The sequence below is a fragment of the Phyllostomus discolor genome, chromosome 2 (genome assembly GCF_004126475.2).
Source record: "Phyllostomus discolor isolate MPI-MPIP mPhyDis1 chromosome 2, mPhyDis1.pri.v3, whole genome shotgun sequence".
In the NCBI taxonomy this organism is placed as follows: domain Eukaryota; kingdom Metazoa; phylum Chordata; class Mammalia; order Chiroptera; family Phyllostomidae; genus Phyllostomus; species Phyllostomus discolor.
Window position 1 is genome coordinate 157354622 of NC_040904.2, and position 23891 is coordinate 157378512.

Below are 23891 nucleotides of genomic sequence, written 5' to 3' on the forward strand. Positions count from 1 at the left end.
TCTGCCAGACCCTGTATATTGAAATATATTGTATACATACACAGATATATTGTTGATAAAAGGAATGACTTATTTACAAAAAAAAATCAGCCAATATTTCAGTAAAGATACACACTAATTATGCACAGCTTCACTATTATTCAATGACATTAGGGATACTTTTCCAGCAGGCACAATTCATCATTTCTTTTAATATGATGTGTGGAGAAGCTATTGCATGCTAAGCCCTGTGTAAAACACAGAAGACGCAACAGTGAATGGAACATGAGCCAGATCCTTGCACTGCTTGTGGTTCAACACAAAGCTTAAAGGGGATTATATTTCATATGCCAAAAATAATTAGTGATGTCTAGAGTGGGAGCAATATCCCATTCCTGGCATAGTAATGTTTAGTTAAAAAGAGGAAGAAGAGAAGCAGGAGAAAAAGGGGGAAAGGGAGAATAGAAGAAAGATCTACATCTTAATTGGAGGTAGGTAAGCAAATCACTGATAATTTGATAATCCTTAGCTTCTATCTGTAAGGTGAGGAAAAATCATATTGGCCCTATCTATCTCACTTGATTACAGAAATTGGTAGAATTCATAACATGTTTAAACTCAAAATATACTGTATATAGATAGTATGATATTTTACAAATGAATAGAGATGCATGTTGGCTGGCTTGGATTCATAATTTGTTTGATCAAAATTTTATCTTTTCCCTTTATAAAGAGTGAGGGACAGTTTATGCTTCTGCTAATTTTTGGAAGGGCGTTTCCATATTTTATGGCTCATAAAGGCAAAAAGGTTCATAAAAAAATGAGAACAATAAAAATTTTAAATGATCTATTTTCTCTTTGTTCTTATGATTACAAAAGAAAAATTTCATATTTTATGCAACACTATGGTTTGAATATGTGAGAACATTTAGATACCAGAAACATTTTTCAACACATTCATTTATTCTTTTATTCATTAAATGAATATTTATTGTAAACCTGTGTTAGTAGGTAAATGAAACCCAATATAAAGTTAAGAATATTTCTTGCTATCCAGGAGTTTGTAAACCAAACCATATGTTTTTAGAACTGTTATTTACTTATTTTTAGAGAGAGGGGAAGGTAGGGAGAAAGAGAAGGAGAGAAACATCAATGTGTGGTTGCCCCTGTGTGCCCCCACTGGGGATCTGGTCCACAACCCAGGCATGTGTCCTGACTGGGAATCGAACCAGTAGCCCTTTGCTTTGCAGTCCAGTGCTCAGTCCACTGAGCTATATCTGCCAGGGCCCAGACCAGATTTTTATGTCAGTCAACTAAGTTCAAACCTTGGCAATAGGATACACTGGTTATGATCAGAGTTTAGCATGCAGACAAAAGAGGGCTGAACAGTCCTAGCTTGGTAATAGATTAGGCACAATCTCTGGCAGGTCATTTCATCTCTGTAAGATTTAGATTCTTCTAAATGGAGGATAAACACAGATGTCAAAGGAGAATAATAATAACAATATATATCGTAAAGAGTTGTCAAAATTAAATGAGGTAAGAGATGTGAAGTGCTTTATACAGTATTTGACATACACTAAGTATTTGATAAATGGTAGTTATTATTTTTATATTATGTCAAGCACATAGTTAATCTTTGTTCTCCTTTATAAAAAGGAGCACTCTTCTCAAATGAAGAATAATAAATGAAGACAAAGAAAAATTCAGGATAATGTGAAATATTAGAAACATTATATACTTTCATTTTTATTATTTAGTCAGTAAAAACTCAGAAAATTAACACTTCTTCATTTTATTTTCTCTTCTAATAAGTAGCATAATAAAATCAACTTCCCAAGGTTGTAGAAATGTGGGGAACATAAGCGGGTAAAGAGAAAACCTCTTAAGAAAGAAATGGCCTTTGTTTGGAAAAATGCTCAAATAATTTGAGGTAGTAGACGAGATGTTGAAGATGAGAATCTAAGCCTTGCCCCCTTCCCACAACTGTCTTCATGAGAATATAAGAGCTTCTATTGACTCCTGAGAAACATTTGTATTTACTTCTAAGAAAGAAGAAGGGAATGGGTCAGGGAACAAAGAACTGCTGGGTAGAAAAAGAAAACAGATATAAATATAGTAAAATATTTACATCACTAGCTAATGGTGTTACCTATTTTTGTTGTTGTTTTTGAAATTTTTTAGCTTCCTCAATTCCTCCACTTTTAGTGCTGATATCTCTGCACAATTGGGTGGCCCTTTAATTCATTTTGGAGCTCTCAAGTTACCATGCCTCCATGTTGTGATGTTGTATTATACAAAAAATAGTTAGTACTTGATTTGTAAGTACTTGTTTAGTGTGTTCAATCAAGTCTAGTTTACTTAGTAACAAAACCATGCCTTGAAAAAGGATGTTCAATCAATCTTTGCTTTGTCTTTGTGTTGTCAAGTCCATATGTTTACCTTCCCGGGGCAGGAATCCTCATATAGACATATTGATTTTAAAATAGTTGGGAGCACTTGTAAATATGCTTATGCTATTATACAATAACAATTCCCAACAAACTGAAATTAAGCACTTGTGTAACACTTTGGATACTAACTTGCTTGAATTTCCCCATCATGTCAAAGTGTACTGGTAGAGATGACTCTTCTATACCAAACATCTTCGTGTAGCTTAAAACTGCTTCCACAAAAAGATCATCTCTGAAAACAACCTGCTTCTTAAAATGTTACTTTTAGTTCACTTTTTTGGTGAAAAGATACAATTAAATGGGTTATTTGAAATAGGTTATAAATTACATATTTCCTGGCAAACTTGACATTACAATGACCTATTGTATTGTAACATACCACAAACTTGGTAGCTTATGACAATGAGTCATTTTATTGTTTCATGGCTTCTCCGAGTCAGCAATATAGGCAGAGTTTCTTTGGGTGGTTTTAGTTTGGGTTTTTCATATGGTTGTGATTAGATATCAGCTACAACTGATAGCTGAGGTGTTCAAAAGCTATCTAGATCTCTCTCTCTTTCTCTCTCTCTCCCTCTCCCTCTCTCTGTTGACTTCATGTAGTATAGGGAAATCTCCAGGAGGTCTCCTTTTTGGGGTTTGTTTGGCCTTCCTCACATTTTCTCCTCAAAGCAGAAAGGGTGTTTACAGTTTCAATACAATATCTGATATTATTTTCATTCTGAATAAAATACAGTAAAATTTGTCAAGTATTCTTTACTGTTCTGCATATAAAAAACACTACAGAAGGCACAGTGAAAAAATCTTGAATTAGAGTAAATTTATATACTATTATAAGAAAAAGACCCTCAGTTTAGCTCTACCTTTTCTATTTGTTTAATCTTGAAAAATTTATCTACTCTCAGTAGGCCGAAATGTGCTCATTTGCAAATTGTGAATAAAAGTTTCTCATAGAATGTTTGTGAACATGATGCATGTCAGTCTAAAAATAATATCAAGTAACAGTTGTCTAAATTTACAATGAGAAATCCAAGCTTCATGATAATGGATCATTATATATGAATTTAATAAATTAGACTCAGACAGATTAAATAACGTGACCTGCATAATGTAGAGACTGATTGTAAGAGTCAGTAATAAATGGGATTTTTAATGTGTTTCCTTGTTTGTTCACTTTAAAACTGAAGTTCTTAGACTCTAGTAACACTATTTGTAATTTGGTACCATAATAATAGGGCAGGGAGAATTGGGGAGACGTTAAGGGGACAAACTTGCAACCAGAAGGTGAGTAAGTTCTGGAGCTCTAGTGCACAGCATAGGGATTATAATCAACACTGTATTACATGTGTCAAAATCACTAAGAGACTGGACCCTAAATCTTCTCACCACTAAAAAAGAAATGATAATTATGTAATGTGATGGAGTTGTTAGCTCAAGCTATGGTGGCCATTATATTGCAATATGTAAATCTTACACATCTACATATTGTACACCTTAAACATACATATCATTAGGAGGATAATATGTTAACATATAATGCTGTGTGTCAATTATATCCCAACAAAATCATAATAGGGCTGGGAATGGGATATAAATCATAAATGGAGCATTTTAGGAATACACTAGTTTTTAGCATCATTAAAATATATGCACTCCATATAACACAATATAATTGGTCAAGCCAAGTGATCAATAAATTTGACAACCTTTGAGTTATTTGGGCAAGACTAACTAGAGCAAAACCACATAGAGATGAGTCCCGGTAACAAAAACAACAATAGCTAACAATCATTGAACATTTTTTGTGTTACCCTGTTTCAGCATTATTACAAGAGTATTGTTTTTCATAAAAAAAAAACAATAAAAAATAAAAAAATATTTTATTTACTTATTTTTAGATAGGGAAGGGAGGGAGATAGAGAGAGAGAGAAACATCAATGTGCGGTTGCTGGGGGTCGTGGCCTGCAACCCAGGCATGTACCCTGACTGGGAATCGAACCTGCAACACTTTGGTTCGCAGCCCGCGCTCAATCCACTGAGCTATGCCAGCCAGGGCTAGTATTGTTTGTTTTAACTCATTTTAGTACAACTTTATGAGGTAGGTTACAATGCTTATTCAAAATTTATAGATGAGGAAATGGAAACCCACATGTGTTAAGTAATGTACTAATATCACAAAGTTCATAAGTGAGGTATATGTTGCAAGTCCAAACCATATAGCTCTAGTTCATTCTCTGAATCATTATATAATTAATTACTCCCAGACAGAACAGAAATCCTCAGGAATGAACACAAATGAGAAGGGTTTTTTTGCAGTCTTCCAGTGTCTCCTTTGAAGCACAAATTAGTGAAAGAATCACTCCTGATAAATTTGGAGATGGCTAACATGGTGCATTGCACTTGACTGTGAACTGCTTCACAGTGTGCTTCATCAGTACACATTGTAGAAATCTCACCTAATGACTAACTAGGGAGCATTCTTATTGGATCAATTCACATGCCTTCTTTATCTGAAGTCTTCCAGTTTCCTTTTAGGCTCAAGGTTAATCTTAGGTCTCTCTAAATAGATGACTACAGTGAGAAAAAATTAGCTTAAAATATGTGTCCAGCCAAGTTTATAAATTTAAGACTGCTAATATAATGATATTAGTATTTCTCCTTGATGGTATAGCTGCCTGCGCAATTGTATAATTACTTTAGGGTACAGAGAACAGGTTCCCAAATTAATTACAACCACAAAATATCTAGGATAGGGATGTGAATCCACATAGTTCTGTGAACTATGAATGTTCATTCATAGTATTCAGCTACTCTGTAATTGTATAAGGACATTAAAACGTTTATTCTAATGGTACAGTAGACATAGGGTTGCACAATAATAAATCATTTCAGCAGGTCAGAGTGGCCAAAAATAATGATAGTAGGATAAAGTAGTAGTTAAAAATTGAAAATACAAAGATTTCTCCCAGTGGCACAGAATAAAAAAAGGCATTTGTTATGAAAATGGAGTTTAGGACTTCTGGTCAAGATAGAGGCATAGGTAGACAAGCTTCACCTCTTCACACAACCATAGAAAGAATTACAACCAGATCTCAAAACTAGCATACTTTGCCATGTATAATGCACACTTTGTTGCCCAAGTATTTGAGGGAGAAATAATGATGTGTATTATACATGGATAGTACCAGAAAACCTTGTATCTATTATTATGTTTTGTAATTATTTGTTACATAAAATTATCTGTACTATAATATGATCAAAAATAAATGGTAAAATTCCTTTATAGTACAAAAAGTATAAATAAATAAAAATTAAATTAAAAAAGTAAAAAAAAAGATTTGTTTTCTGAAAGTTTGAATCAAAAATATGGATGTGCATTATACACAGTAAAATACAGTATGAACACCCAGAACCATCAGAAAATTGAGGTGTATGAAAGTCCAACAATCAAGAATTTAAAGGAGCCACATTCATCCAGATGGGTAGGAAGTGTGGAAGAAACAGAGAAGCAGTATGGCGTGGCAAAGTGGTGGCAGTGAAACGGATAGTCCCACATTCACATGTGAATGAAAATCAGTAGGGATACCTTTGGAACTAGTGATCCCAGTCCCAGGACAGACTACCCAGCCCAGGGTTCCAGCACTGAGAATATTGATCCCTGTTACCTTTGGCTATAAAAACCAGTAGGTATTGGCGAGGCAGAAGAAACTGCCAGATTTTCATGCTTAAAGGGCCCACATGGTCTTAGAACATATGCAAACCCACCCACTCTGGGATTCACCACCAGAGCAGCAGGAAGAAGGGTGCCAGTTGCACACAGGAAGGGGGTGAAGTGACTGGAAATGGGGGGAATTCTGGGAGAACTTCCAGATGCCAGATGGTGGTGTTCTCCCCTCTCAGAGCCCTGGTGCTTGTCACACAGCCACAAACTGGTGAAGCAGGTTGCCCCACCCTGGCAATTGTGTGGGGCCTACCTAAGGCTCTGCCCCATGAAATTTACAGGTGCCTTTTCTACAATAGGGCATGCTACTAAAGAAGTAAAAGCAGCTCTACCCAATACACAGAAACAAACAAAGGGAGGCTGCCAAATTGAGAACACAAAAGAAATATGGCCCAAATGAAAGAATAGAGCTAACCCCCAGTAAAAGAACTAAATGAAATGGAGATAGCCAACCTGTCAGATGCAGAGTTTAAAACATTGGAGGTCAGGATGCTCAGAGAACCCTTTGAATACAGCTAAAAAATAAAGGAAGAAATAAAATAAAGAAAAATCCACAAGGAACAAACAGAGATGGGAAGGATCCAGGGATTCAAACCAATGATTTGGAATATAAAGAAGAGAACATTCAAACAGAATAGAAAGATGAAACAAGAATTCAAAAACATGAGAATAGGCTTAGGAATCTCTGGGATATCCCCAAATGTGCCAACATCCAAATCATAGGGATGACAGAAGGAGGAGAGGAAGAGCAAGAAATTGAAAACTCATTTGAAAAAATAATGAAAGAAAATTTCCCTAAATTGGTGAAGGAAATAGGCATACAAGTCCAAAAAGCACAGAGTCCCAAACAAGATGGATGCAAAGAGGACCACATCAAGACACATCATAATTAAAATGCCAAAGGTTAAAGATAAAGAGAGAATCTTAAAAGCAGCAAGAGAAAAGCAGAGAGTTACCCACAAAGGAACTCCCATAAGACTGTCAGCTGACTCCTCAAAAGAAACTTTGCAGGCTAGAAGGGACTGACAAGAAGTATTCCAAGTGTTGAAAAGCAAGGACCTACAACCTAGATTACTCTATCTAGCAAACCTATCATTTAGAATCACAGGACCAATAAAGCGCCTCTGAGACAAGGTAAAGCTAAAAGAGTTCATCATCACCAAGCCATTATTATAGGAAATGTTAAAGGAACTTATTTAAGAAAAAAACGATCAAAACTATGAACATTAAGAAGGCAACAACACCCTGGTTGGTGTAGCTCAGTGGATTGAGCGTGGACTGCGAACCAAAGTATCGCAGGTTCCATTCCCAGTCAGGGTACATGCCTGGGTTGCAGGCCACGACCCCCAGCAATTGCACATTGATGCTTCTCTCTCTCTCTCTCTTTTTCCCTCCCTTCCCTCTCTAAAAAATAAATAAATAAAATCTTAAAAAAAAAGAAATTATAAAGAAAGCAATAAAGAAAATATGTATTTCCCTCGGAAAAAAAAGAAGGCAACAAATTCACAGCTATCAACGACTCAATCTTAAAAAATAAAAATGAACTAAGCAAACAACCAGAATAGGAACAGAATCATAGGTATGGAGATCATTTGGAGGATTATCAAGTGGGAGGGGAGAATGGGGGAAATGATGCAGGGATTAAGAAGCATAATCAGTAGGAACAAAATAGACAAGGGGAGATTAAGAATAGCATAGGAAATGGAGAAGCCAAAGAACTTACATGCACAATCCATGGATATGAAGTAAGTGGGGGATGGCTGGAGGGAAGGGGGCTACCAAGTAGAAGAGAGCAAATGGGGACAAATCAGGATAACTGTAATAGCATAATCAATAAAATATAATTAAAAATAAAAATCAAAAGTTGAGTGGAAAAGGTTAAAAAAAGTTCCTCTTCTCTGTCAGCATTGTAGGTATGGTAATGCTCATCAAAAAATAAACTTGTTCTTCTGTAAAAAAAATAAAGAAAAGAAAAAGAAATGAAAAGAAAATGGAGTGTAAATATGAATTTAGCACCTTAGAATAGGATAAGTAAAAATACTCCTATATAATCTATCTTTATTCATTCCTCCCATATTATCTAAAATTCCTTTAGGGAATTAGCAATTGAAATCCCAAATTTCAGTAATAATTAAATGAAATGTGTAGTAGTGATTATTTTAACTCTTAGAAACCAAAACCTTTTTTTTTTTATTTTGCTACAGAGAATATTTGCTTTAAAAAACTATAAAACAATGGATTTTGGAGCCATAAGTTTTAACAAATTACTTATTTTTTGAACATAAAAAATAAAAGAGCTGAACATGTTTAATTGATTTAGACATTAGAGGAATTTGAGAAGAGCATGAGTGAGTATATATGAACAATAATAAAAGAAGAATTTACATTTTAAATGGAAATCTAAATAAGAGAAATAAATCTCCCATGATAGCTGATGTATCTTAAAGTTAATACCATTTGGGTGTCATTCAATATTTGAACAGATGTCTGAAAAGTTTTGCAGTATTTTCATTTTGTAGAGTGTAGAAAATTAACAAGATATTATTAACACCCAACTCAAAAATTCCCTCTATCCACCTTTATTTGCTGTTCATAGTCATATTACTAGTATAGCTTTGACTAATTGACTCTTACTTCAACAACTACTACTTTTTTCTTTGACAGAGTGAGGTGTTCTTAAATCAAAGAGTGCATCCTTGAACTTTTGAAGCATACATTCACAATAACTCTTCATTATTGTTCAGTTATAGTTGTCCCCATTTTTCCTCCTGTTCCTCTCCATGCCCCATACAATCCCTGATCCCAAAGACAATCTGTACCCCATTGTCCTTAACTATGGGTCCTTTGTACATGTTCTTTAACTTTCCCCTTCCCCTCTTTACCCCATTATCCCCTTCCTCCCTCCCCTTGGGTCACTGTCAGTTTGTTCTTTATTTTCATGTCTCTGGCTCTAGTTTGCTCATTTGTTTGATGTGTTTATTAGGTTCCACTTATAGGTGAGATCATATGGTATTTGTCTTTCACTGCCTAGCTTATTTCACTTAGCATAACTAACACTCACCAGATCCATCCATGATGTAATGAAGGGTAGGAGTTTCTTCTTTCTTTCTACTGTGCAGTATTCCATTGTGTAAATGTACCACAGCTTTTTGATCCATTCATTTACTGATGGAAACAGGCTGTTTCCAGCACTTGGGTATTGTAAATAATGCTGCTATGAACACAGGGGTGCATAAGTTCTTTAGAATTGGTGTCACTATTGCTGATGAACATAGATGCTAACATCCTCAACACAATATTGGCAAACTGGATCCAGCAATACATTAAAAAGATCATACAGCAATACATCAGAAAGATCAAGTGGGATTCATCCCTGGCATGCAAGGATGGTACAATATTCACAAATTAATAAATGTAATACATCACATAAACAAAATGAAAAACAAAAATCATGTGATCATATCAATAGATGCTGAAAAAGCATTTGATAAGGAACAGCACCCATTTGTGATAAAAAACACTCAGCAAAGTGGGAATAGAGGGAGCATACCTCAACCTAATAAAGGCCATATATAAGAGATCTACAGCCAACATCATACTCAATGGGCAAATGCTAAAAGCTTTCCCTTTAAGATCAGGAACAAGACAAGGGTGTCCACTTTCACCACTTCTACACAAAATAATCCACTTTTAATTGAGTATACAAGGGGAAGGAGTTCTGTTTTGTTGACAATTTATTGTTAAGTATACTGTTATGACAATGTGCTCTAACAACAATAATATACAGCAAATACTTAGAAAAAGCTCTATTATGGCATCTGTGTTATAATTTAACCTTATCCAAAGAGAGTCTGTCCTTAACCCTTGGCTCCTAAAAGGCATGTTCCAAGGCCTGGGAAGAGTCTTATTTATAGGGTAGCTCTGAACAAGCCAGAAAATAACAATGTGGTTTAGGAGGGAGACTTGAAGTTACATGATATCAACTAAACTTCCGGAGGGGTTAGAGCCTGAAGTTGACGACTACATGGCCAATCAACCAGGTTTATGAGATCCAACCCCAGTAAGGACTCTGGAAACCCAGACTGAGATGAACTTCCCTGTTTGGAAAACTTCCATGAACATTATTATACATCAATGCTGGGAATGCAATGCTGTGTGATTCAATGGTGAGAGGACAACTGGAAACTCCACAATTGGAACTTTTCTAGACTCTGCCCACATATCCCTTCTCTTGGCTCATTTTAATCTGTTTCCTGTCTTTTTTTTCTTTCTAGTATATTTAAAAATTAAATTTATTGGGTTGAAATTAGTTAATAAAATTATATAGGTTTCAAGTGTACAATTCTATGATACATAATCTGTATATTGCACTGTGTCCCCACCACCTAAAGTCAAATCTTGTGTCACAATATATTTGACCTCTTTTACCCTTTACTATCCTCTACCCTCTTCCCTCTGGTAGCCATACTGTTGTTTGTGTCTATGAGTTTTTGTTTGTTTGCTTTTCTTATTTGTTGATTTGTTGCTTTCAGTTATGTAGCACATATATGAGTGAAATTATATGGTTCTTAACTTTTTCTGCATAAATCATTTTTTCTCAGCATGATATTCTCAAGATCCATCTAAGTTGTCACAAATGGCAGTATTTTATCTTTTCTTATGGCAGAATGGTATTCCATTGTCTATAACTGTGAATATAATAGTTTTCAATAAGTTTTGTGAGTCCTTATAGTAAATTATGGAAGCTGAGATTTTGGAAATCCACTGAGCTTTCAACTGGTGTCAGAAAAGAGGGTAATTTCATGGACTATACTTTCTCAAATTCTGCAACCCCCTACATACAAAGGATCAAAAAATACTTCCATCAAATATTTTTTGTTATGCCAGTGCAACCTTAAAGGGAAATCCCTGTCACTGAGTGACTATAAAAATTGTCTTTGAAGGAATGTAAATGTAGCCAAGGAATGGAAGAAATGGCTTTTCCATTTCTCTTTGATTCTATTAACTGAAACCATATGAAGATTATTTTTTACATACTATGAGCATTATGCTATGAGCATTAAGCCAGGAGGTGAGGGACAAATACCATATGATCTCACCTTTAACTGGAACATAATCAACAACAAAAAAGCAAACAAAATATAACCAGAGGCATTGAAATTAAGAAAAATCTAACAGGCCCTGGCTGGTGTAGCTCAGTGGATTGAGCACAGGCTGCGAACCAAAGGGTCACAGGTTTGATTCCCAGTCAGGGCACATGCCTGGGTTGCAGGCCAGGTCCCCAGTGGGGACCACATGAGAGGCAACCACACATTGATGTTTCTCTCTCTCTCTTTCTCCCTCCCTTTCCCTCTTTAAAAATAAATAAATAAAATCTTTAAAAAAAGAAAAGAAAAATCTAACAATAGCCAGAGGAGACAGGGGAGGGGACAGTGGAGAGAAGGGTTTTCAGGAACTACCATGAAGGATACATGGACAAAACCGAGGGAGAGGGTGGAAGCAAGGGAGGGAGGGGGATTTAGTTGGGGTGGGGGACAGGGGTGGGGAGAAAATACAGAAAACTGTAATTGAACAATAATAAAGTTACGAAAATTAAAAAATACTATGATCACTATAATTTAAACAAAAACATATTAAGTTTCTAATATAGGTATATAATAAAACTATAATACAAACAAAAGTATAGATAATATAATTCTGCCATTATAGAATTTACAAAAATTTCACACTATTTGTCATATACAAAATACCTATAATTACAGACATGAACATAGGGCATAAGGTATGCCTTATCTATACATTCTCATTAACATTTAGCTGTTATTTTTTACCTTTTTCATGATAGCCATTCTAACAGTATGAAGTGATATCTCTTCGTGGCTTTGATTTGCATTTCCCTGATGATTAGTGATATTGAACACATTTTCATAAACCTGTTGGCCATTTGTATGTCTTCTTTGGAAAAATGTCTGTTTAGTTCCTTGGCCCCTTTTTAAATCAGATTGTTTGCTTTTTTTTTCCTACTGAATTATATATGAGTTATTGCATATTCTGGACAGTAATTCCTTACCATATTTATGATTTGGAAATATTTTCTCTTGTTCTATATGTAGCACTTTCATTTTCTTAATATATTTTGCTATTCAGAAGCCTTTTTCCAAAAAAGAAAAAGCTAGAACCAGATGGCTTTACAAGTGAAGTCTACCAAACATTAACAGATGAACTGATGTCAATCATTCTTAAACTCTTCTAATTAATTGAAGAAGAGGGAACACTCACAAACATATTTTACAAGGTCAGCATTATCCTAATATTAAAAGCAGATGAGGCCCTGGCTGGTGTAGCTCAGCGGATTCAGTGCAGGCCTATGAACCAAAGCATTGCCAGTTCAATTCCCAGTCAGGGCACATGCCTGGGTTGCTGGCCAGGTCCCAAGTAGGGGGCATGCTAGAGGCAACCACACATTGATTCTCTCCCTCTCTTTCTCCCTCACTTCTCCTCTCTAAAAAAATAAATAAAATATTTAAAAAACAAAGCAGATGAGGACAACACAAGAAAAGAAAATTAAAGGTCAATAACCCTGATGAACACAGATACAAAAGTCCTCAACAAGATATTAGCAAACTGAATTCAATAATACACTTTAAAAAATCATATACCTTGATCCAGTGGGATTTATTCCCAGATTCAAGAATGGTTTAACTTCCATGAATTAATCAATGGTACATCACTTTAATGAAATGAACGATAAAAATCATATGGTTATCTCAATAGATATAGAAAAAGCATTTAATGAAATTCAACACTGATTCATTATAAAAACTCAAAAAATTGAGTACAGAAAAATGTACCTTAACATAATAAAGCCATATGTGACTTCTCCACTGCTAACATCATATATGAAGGTAAAAAAAGCTTTCCTTCTAAGATCAGGAACAGGGAAAAAATGCCAACTCTTAACACTTTTTATTCAAATAGTACAGGAAGAACCAACCAGAACAATTAGATAAGGGAAAGAAATAAAAAGCATTCAAATTGGAAATGAAGATACAAAACTCTATTTGCAGGTGACATGATCTTATGTAAAGAAAACTCTAAAGACTCCACCAATAAACTATTAGAACTAACAAATTAAAGTTAAAGGATACAAAAGCAATGCACAAAATTTAATTGTTTTGTATAATATTGAGCAATCAAAAAAGGAAATCAGAAAACAAATCATTTACAACCACATCAAGAGAATAATACATCTAGGAATATAACTAATCAAGGAGGTGAAAGACATGTACACTAAGAATTATAGGACAGTGATGAAAAAGTATTGGAGAACACAAAATATGAAAAGATAATTGTGCTATGGATTAGAAAATTAATATTGTTAAAATGTCCACATTAGGACATCCATAAAAAATTGATCTACCTGGCCAGGTAACTTAGTTGGTTAGAACATTGTCTTGATTCACCAAGGTAGCAGATTCGATCCCTGGTCAGGGTACATACAAAAATCAAAGGATGAATGCATAAGTGGCATAACAAATTGATGGTTCTCTCTCTCTCTCCCTCCATTTCTCTCTCCCCCTTCCTCTCTCTCTCTAAAATCAATAAATAATTTAAAAATTGATCTACAGATACAGTACAGTTCTTATCAAAATTACAAGGGCATTATGCACAGAAACAGAAAAAAATCTGAACACTTATATGAAACCACAAATGACCCTGAATACCAATGCAATCTTGAAAAATAGGAACAAAGGTGGAGGCATCATTTTCTTAACTTTATAGGAGGGGGGACCCCACAAAACAGAATTTATTTTAAAAATTGTGTATTTATTCTTACATGTTTAAACTTCAGTCACCTGCAAAGTACTCTCCATATTATGTAATACACTTATGAAAATATCTTTTCCACTGCTCAGTTTTTGAATTCATTGATTTTGATGCCTTTTCATGCTTCTGTCATTTTTTGTTTCATCTCTTCCAGATTAGCAAAATGTTTCTCTTTGAGGACTTTTCTCATCTGGGGAAACAAACAAACAAAAAACCACTCAGGGCAAGATCAGGTGAATAGGGAGAGTAAGCCATGGGGGTCATGCCATTTTTGGTCAAAAACTGCTGAACACTCTGCTATGTTGGCAGTTGGGCTCATTAATCACCCATCATGTAATGAGCAAATGCATTGAAAGATTCTTCAAAAGAAATTCACTGAAGCCAAACACAGCATCTCACAACAGTGCCAGCTGGTACACTGATTACAGATGGATCCTAGAATACTCACCTAATAGGGGAAGCCTGTACTACAAATGTTGCGGAAAATAACTCACACTCAGGAGAGATGGCGGAGCATGATCCTTTATTACATGTGGGCTCAGAGGGGAAATTCCAAATTCTGAGCCCCCACGCCCCAGTCAACTGTATTCCCCCGGGGTTTAAATAGCCCTGGGCTACCTACCTACGTGGTGAAGCAAGGTTACAGAAGCTAAATGAGGAAGTTAGGTCTAGCTACCTTATATGGGAGACAAAGGAACAAAGTACGGGAGGAATTTGCAGAGGTTGCAGAGCACAGGAGCTTATCATGGGGGTGGGTGTTACAGAGCACAGAAGCTTAATATGGGGGCTCTCTTTTTCTGCCACACAAAGGGCCCACCCTCCAGAAGATAATTCCAGTTTTATGGGGGGCTCCCTTCATACTATATTACAAAGCTGATTATGATCAAAATAGTATGGTATATGCATAACAACAGACACAATAATCAGGGAAACAGAATACAGATCCCAGAAACACACCCATGAATGTATGATCAATCAATTTTTACAAAGAAACCAAGAATATTCAGTGGGAAAGGGTAGTCTCTTTAATAAATGATGCCGAGAAAATGAGTCACATGCAAAAATATGAAACTGGACCCTTTTTTACACCATACACAAATGTCAACTCAAAATGGATTAAAGAATTGTACACAAGACCTGAAAGTATAAAACTCCTAGAATAAAATAGAGAAGTAAGCTTCTTGCATTGGTCTTGCTGATGAATTTTTGGATCTGACACCAAAAACAATAGCAACAAAAGCAAAACTAAACAAATGGGACTACATGAACTAAAAATGTCTATATGGCAAAGGGTTAAACATGCTGTTAACTACAAATTTTACAAATAAAATGTCAGCAAGTAAACTGGAAAGGTTCATGTTTTCTAAATCTTCACTGCCCTTGCAGAGAAGCCAAGTGTCTCTGTAGTACATTTGTTGTGGTTTTGTCTTCCACTGATAGGACTCTTATCACCCACACCTCTCACGTTTACAAAGTGGGGCTATCTGTGACAGTAAAGAAATAAGCAAACAACTTAGCGCCTAGTTATCAGGATTTGGTGTAGAAATGGCATACTGGATTTTCTTGGGAAATAAAGATTCTCAGCACCTGGGGATATTGATAGCCACAATAGCCTGTTCTCTCAGGGAAACTGGTTCCTCTTCCACACGAGAACATAATCTTTACTCATTATCTTCCTGATGCTATAATTTTCCTTCCTTATCTCTCTTTTAATATTTTTCCCAAATAATTGATCATTTTTTTCTCCATTACCTATCCCTATTTCCCACATCTAAGAAATTATCTTTCTGGATATGCTCTCAGGTCTGTCAGCGTATTAGCCTTCTGTCGCTGCTGGCAAAGTTCCTAAAAATATGGCTTATTAATTTCTCTAAAAAATCCTTAGTTGAAAGAGGGATTTTCCTATTAGAACAGGTTGTAGCCTCCATAGTAATGTTGTATTTTGAATTTAGCTATAATCCACACACCCATTTTATGAATGTGTTATACATGTCTTCATTGTCAGATTAACCAGTACAATATTGTGAAATAAGAGGCCCTACACTACCTTTCCTCAATGCCTTATATTAGGCCTCGCTTGGCTAAATGGAGGGAAACAAACAAACAAACAAACAAAAGCTAAGTTTCTTATAATTTCTCCAAACAAGGAAGTATCTGTAGATTGAAACTGATTCCCTCTCCAGATATTGTGATATTGTATATCTACCTGATTTCTTTTTAAAGTTCCTATCTGATGACTATACCATTGTAGGAGACCATTCTGTGTGCTGTGGGCCCAGCTCCCACTCAGAGATGCACAGGACCCACGCCCACAGATAGGTTCTCCTGTGGGGAATCAGGCCTGCAATGTGCCTAGGCTGCTTTGTCTTGCTTTTTGCTAAAAACTCCCTCACCCTGAATTGAGACAGCAAGTGCTTACTGTAACTTCCTAAAATCCATGCTAAACCTTGCAAAGACCAGTGTAACCGGTCCAACCACTTTACCCTTTTCATTTGCAGATATCCTTCTTCGGTGATGTGATTAGCAGCATCTGCTCCTTGGTTTTCTGTAAAAGGTAACCCCCTAAAGTGAACCTGTGCATAGTAAATGAGGACCATCATGTAATGTGACCAGAAAAAGAAATAAAGGCTTGTCACTGCGGGAGCCACAGCTTTGGGCTTCCCTTGAGAGCGAAGCTGCTCACCCTTTTCCTCCACAGGACTCAGTAGTCCATGTGAATATCTCTCCCCCATCCACAATGTCGCAGGCCCCATGAGCCGGGGTCCACACCATACCATGGAATGCTCATTAACGTCCTTTATAGTTTTAGTTATTAGTGCACAGCAAAACCTGTGGAATTGTAACCGGAAAAGACACCAGAACCATTTGTTTAGTTCGGGCTGCCTGTCACTACCAAATCCAATAAGCAATGACAGTGATTGAATCTTTTATAGGTGCTTTATTCAGATGGCTGGAGATCCTAGAAGATGACAGGTTCATACCCTAACAAACCATCTTGTTCTTTCTTTCCCAGCCAGATCTTTTATAAGGGGGTTGGGGGAAAGCAAACAAGGAGTCAGCAAAAGCCTTTGAAATTCAACAGTTGCTGCCAAGGGGGAAGGGTAGTCGCTTGCTTCTTCCTGGTACAGAAGTCTCCAGACAAGGTCATCCCCAGTCAGTGCCCCAGGAGGTCAACTGCTTAAAACTTAGGCACCAGGATGGGCCTTAGCTGTAGTTGCTGAAACAAAAACTTAACATACACATTACTTGCTAGATTTATGACTATTTACCTTAAGTTAAATTTTCCCAAGCCTTAAACCCCTATCAAAATCATAAGGAAAAATCAAGAGGTCAAATTTGAAGCATCCTTGCCCTTTCTCCATGCAGACAGACAGCTCTAGTAGGTCAGTTACCATTCTAAAATAGAAACAACTTATTTAAATCTCCCTTTGAAAATGAAAAAAAAATTCTGTTCATTATCTACAGACACCATGTCAGAACTTCAAGAAAGAATTGGGTACAAATGATCACTCATCAATAATTACTCTCTCTTTACTATTTCATATATGGACAAGATAATTCCTCTGATGAAATTGAGTGTATTTGATAAGTGTTGAGCACTGGAGTATGCATTGTCATGCAACGAGTAGATTAGAAGTGACCTGAGAATCTCACTCTGATTTAGCTCAATGGTAAACTGCTTGGGACTAGGAATTCTGCTTCTCTAGGGTGGGTTTCATTTAAACATAGCTTCCCACTAGACTCATGGATTTATTCCCCCAAAAGGAAAAATAAGTTGAATCTGATTCTAACTTTCTGCTGACCCCAAGTTCTACAGCTGTTTGGCAGTTGGCTTACCTATTAACTCTTGGCAAATGGTTCGTGCAAAGAAATATGTTTATAGACCAATGATAAGATTGTAGGTGCTCTTGCATGGGGTAGATATAGAATCTTTCCTTAGGAAGAGAACCCACAGTATGTGCAGAAGAATGCCCCAGGTCCAGTAAAAATCACTGTAGGGCTGATGGCAGGATTACTCATCTGTCTCATTAACTAACTTTCACCATTCATCTACAGTCCTTCCTTCACTTTATTTTTTCTTCCAAATCCTAAAGGAATAATAATCACATTGCTAAATACTCCCTTAAAACTTCTGTATTGAATGGAAGAGCTGAGCTGAGAATCGCATTTATAGATTTACCTGAAATTCAAGAAGGTAAAATTTTTTGGCAAAATTCAACTATTACTTAGGATGTATTAAATAATTTTTCCTAGACTACCAGACAATTTAGTGATCCATACAAGATTCTTCTTCTTTTTTAAAAAAATATTTTATTTATTTTTTTTTTTAGAGAGGGAAGGGAGAGAGAAAGAGAGAGAGAGAGAAACATCAATGTGCGGTTGCTGGTGGTCATGGCCTGCAACCCAGGCATATGCACTGACTGGGAATCGAACCTGCAACACTTTGGTTCGCAGCCCATGCTCAATCCACTGAGCTATGCCAGCCAGGGCAAGATTCTTCTCACTCTGACCCAGCCTCTCTCTCCAGCCCAGTTTCCTATCATTGATCTATCCTTCAGTCTTTCCAGACTTCTCAAACTTTGTTGAATAAAGCCATTCCCTTGACTATTATGACTACTTGTCTATGTTATTTCTTCTTTCTTGTCTTGGAAAACAACCCACTTATTTTTTAAGCTCTATCTCAAAACTGACTTTGTAATAGCATGTTTCCAAGCATAGCTCATAAGCCACTCCACTGTGAACTATAAACACACTTGTTTCTTGTGTTTATAGCATTTGGCTTATTGTGTTATAATTTTTCCTTTATATATTCATTATATTAGATTATATAAAAGCTCCTTGAATGAAGTCTGTTATTTAACTGAATCTCCCAAGCCTATGCCTAAAGTATTTCAATAAAAAATGTTGAATGAATAAAGAAATGACTACTCTTCCAAATGTTGAAAACTCCTAGTGGTGTTTAGATGCAGAAGGAACCCTGCACACAGTAGAAAGTAAGTTAAGGCTGCTGACTTGGGATCATCTATGTGGAAGAGTAAAAGTTGTGAAATTTTAACTCATGTCTTATTTCAGATATTTTCCAACTATTTCCCTCCTCTCAGACAATATATATCAAGGCCTTGGCAATTCTGATTAATATTAATATAAAATATATCATTATACAAATAAACCTACTGAAAAACCTACTGAAAAATAAAACTACTGAAAAAAATCTAAATAACCTTTGGATTGTTCAGATGTCTGATGCCATTTGTTAACATAAAAAAATGAATACTTTGTTTTGAGTTTTAACCAAAATATGCAAACTTTTAAAATAAATATAAAATTTAAACATTTTTATCACTCACTTTATTTTCACCAACTATTGAATTTATTGAAGTGACATTGGTTAATAAAATTATGTAGAATTTTAGGTGTACAATTTTATACTACATCATTTATAGATTGTATTGTGTGTTCATCACCCAAAATCAAGTCTCCTTCCATCACTATTTACCCTCTTCTGCTCTCTCCATTCCACTTTTCCTCTGGCAATCACCATACTGTTGTGTGTGTCCATGAGGTTTTTTTTGTTAATCCCTTCACATTTTTTTTACCCAGCCCCTCAAGCCCCTCCCTTCCATGATCAAGTGGGATTTATTCTGGGGATGCAAGTTGATACAACATTCACAAATCAATAAATGTGATGCACCATATACAAAATGAAGGATTAAAAAGCATACTTGAAGCACTTGATAAAATTCAGCAATAGTTTATGAAGAAAACTCTTACCAAATTGGGAATAGAGGGAACATATTTCAACATAATAAAGATCATATGTGACAAACCCACAGTCAACATCATACTCAATCAGCAAAAGCTACAAGCATTTCCTTTAAGACTGGGAACAAGACAGAATGCCTACTTTAACCACACTTATTCAGCATAGCACTAGCAGTTCTAGTCACAGCAATCATACAGAAGAAGAAATAAAAGGCATCACAACTGGAAAGGAAAAAGTAAAATTGTCATTATTTGCAGATGACAAGATACTGCATATAGAGAACCCTAAAGATTCCATCAAAAAACTACTAGAACTTGATAAATTAATTTAGTAAAGTATCAGGATACAAAATAAATATCCAGGAACCAGTTTCATTTTTATATATGAATTTATTAATGCAATATATCACATTAATAAAAAAGGATAAAAATCATATGATCTTATCAATACATGCAGAAAAATATTTGATAAGACAAAACATCCATTTATGATTAAAACACTCAATAAAATGGCTATAAAAGGAAAAGACCTCAACATAATACAGGCCATATATGACACACCATCAGCCAATATCATCCTCAATGGCAAAAAATTGAAAGCTTTTCCTCTAAAATCAGGATCAAGGCAAGGTTGCCCTCTCTTACCACTTTTATTCAACATAGTTCTGGAAGTCGTAGCCAGAGCAATCAGACAAGAGAAAGACAAAAAGCATCAAAATTGGGAAGAAGGAAGGAAAAGCATCACTTTTTGCAGATGACATTATTCTGTATATACAAAATCCTAAAGACTATTAGAAATGATAACCAAATACAACAAAGTTACAGGACACAAAGGCAATGGGCAAAACTCCATTGCTTTCCTACATACTAACAATTGACCTTTAGAATAAAGAAGTGGAAATCACTATAGTCCTCCACTCTACCAGCTGAGCTATCAAAGGGAGCAATATTATGGAATTTCCTCGAAAAACTAAAGATGGAACTACCTTTGATCCAGTGATCCCATTGCTGGGACTATACCCTGAGAATCCTGAAACACTGATTCAAAAGAACATATGCACCCCAATGTTCATAGCAGCATTATATTTATGATAGCCAAGTGCTGGATACAGCCTAAGAGCCCATCAGTAAATGAATGGATCAAACAACAAATATTTCAAAAATTTGTATGGAACCAAAACAACCTCGATAGCATCAGCAATCTTGAAAAAGAAGAACAAAGTTGGAGGGATCACAATACTTGATATCAAACTGTATTACAAGGCCACTATAATCAAAACAGTCTGCTATTAGCATAAGAATAGACATATAGATCAATGGAACAGAATAGAGAGACCATAAACAAACCCAAGTCTCTATGGTCAATTACTATTTGACAAAGGGGGCAGGAGAATACAACTGAATAAAAATAGGCTCTTCATTAAATGGTGTTGGGAGATATGGAAAGCTACATGCAAAAAAGAAATGAAACTCAACCACCAACTTACACCATATACCAAAATAAACTCAAGATGGATGAAAGACTTAAATATAAACTGTGACACCATAAAAGTCCTCGATGAAAAATTAGGCAGGAAAATTTCAGATATCCCATGAAGCAATATTTTCACTGATATGTTCCCTAGGGCAAGGGATATAAAGGAAAGAATACACAAATGGTACTACATCAAATTAAAAAGCTTCTGCATGGAAGAAAATATCAGCAAAATAAAAAGGGAACCAACCATACTGGAAAATATATTAGCCAGTGATACTTTGGACAAGGGTTTGATCTCCAGAATATATAAAGAATTCACATGACTCCACTCCAGCAAGATAAACAATCCAATTAAAAAAATGGGCAATGGACCTAAACAGACATTTGTCCAAGAAGGACATACAGAGGGCTCACAGATACATGAAAAAGTGCTCAACATCACTAGCCATTAGAGAGATGCAAATTAAAACCACAATGAGATACCACCTCACACCAGTCAGAATGGCCATCATAAACATATCAATAAACAACAAGTGCTAGTGAAGTTGTGGAGAAAAGGGAACCCTAGTGCACTGTTGATGGGAATGCAGACTGGTGCAGCCACAGTGGAAAAGAGTATGGAACTTCTTCAAATCTAAAAATGGAACTGTCTTTTGTTCCAGTACTTCCACTGCCAGGACTATACCCTAAGAACCCTGAAACATCAATTCAGAAGAACCTATGCATCCCTATATTTATAGCAGCATTATTTACAATAGCCAGGTGCTGGAAACAGCCTAAGTGCTTATCAGTAAATGAGTGGATCAAAACTGTGGAATGTTTACACAATGAAATACTATGCAACAGAAAAAAGAACTCCTACCCTTGGTGACAGCATAAATGGAACTATAGAGCATTATGCTAAATGAAGTAAGCCAGGTGGCAAGAAACATATACCATTTGATCTCACCTATAAGAGGAATGACACAAACAAAATGAACAAATGAGCAAAATAAAATTAGAGGCATGGAAAGAAGGAATAGACCAACAGCAGCCAGAGGGGAGGAGGGAGCCAGATAATAGGAGAAAGAAGGGGAAGGGTCCTCAAGGAACATGTATAAAGGATCCATGGTAATGGACAACAGGGTGGGGATTGACTGTGGGAGGAGTGAATGGGGCAGGGGAGAGCAACAGGAGAAAAATTGGGACAACTGCAATTGAACAAAAAGAAATTAATAAATGAAAATAAAAATATATCATTATTTTAAAAAGAAATGGTAAAAACAATTCTTTTTGCAGTTGCAACCAAAATAATAAAATACCTAAGAATAAACTTCATAAAGGGTGTCAAGGACCTATATACTGAAAACTACAAAGCACTATTAAAAGAGATTGAAAAAGATACAATGAAATGGAAATATATTTCCAGTTCATGGACTGGAAGAGTCAACATAGTTTAGAAGGCCATATCACCCAAAGCAACATATAGACAATATAATCCTTATCAAAACCCCAATATCATTTTTTTCAGGGCAACCTCTTAGGATACTGAGGCTTTATTAATATTGAGCTGTGTTGACACTAGTGGGGAATCTTATGGGGGAGACCACGCCATGTCCCCCATGTGGGCATGTTGGGGCAAAAGTCAATAAATCAGGTCTCTTTGGCCTTCAAGAGACAACTGGAGATCCAGAAAACAAATGAGGAAATCAACACAATACAAATAGTGACAAACTCTGGGAATTTATTGGTGGCCTCTGGAGCAATTTCTTTTTGATTTGTTAGGTACTAACACCAGAGGCTGGCTGGGCTGGTGGTACCAATTATAACTCTAGATACTACTTAATGAACACTTACTGTGTTCTAGGTGCCTTCTAAAAACTTTCCATATGTTTTGTTTCTCTTTTTTAATTTTTACTTTTAAGTATATTGTATTGACAGTGTTATTACAGTTGTCCCATTTTTTTCCTCCTCCTTATCCTCCTCCATCTGGCACCTCCCATCCCTCCAGCATCCCCCCCTCCATATACCTTAGTTCATGTCCATGCATTGTACATATAAATTCTTTGGCTTCTCTATTTTCTATGCTATTTTTAACCTCCCCCTGTATATTTTGTACCTACAAATTATGCTTCTTATTCCCTGTACCTTTTCTCCCATTCTCCCCCAACCCCCTCCCTGCTGATAAGTCTCCTTGTGATCTCCGTATCTGTAATTCTGTTCCTGTTCTAGTTTGCTTAATTCATTTTTGTTTTTGTTTTTTAAGTTTAGTTGTTGAGAATTTGTTGTGATTTTACTGTACAGGTTTTGATCTTCTTTTTCTTAAATAAATCCCTTTAACATTTCATATAAAAAGGCCTTGGTGGTGATGAAACCCTTTAACTTAACCTTATCTGGGAAGCACTTTTTCTGCCCTTCCATTCTAAATGATAGCTTTGCTGGATAGAGCAATCTTGGATGTAGGTCTTTGCCTCATGACTTGGAATACTTCTTTCCAGCCCCTTCTTGCCTGTAAGGTTTTCTTTTGAGAAATCAGCTGATAGCCTTATGGGCACTCCTTTGTAGGTAACTCTTTCTTTTCCTCTTGCTGCTTTTAAGATTTTCTCTTTGTCTTTAATCTTGAATAATTTACTTATGATGTGTCTTGGTGTGTCTCTCCTTGGGTCCAACTTCTTTGGGACTCTGTGAGTCTTCT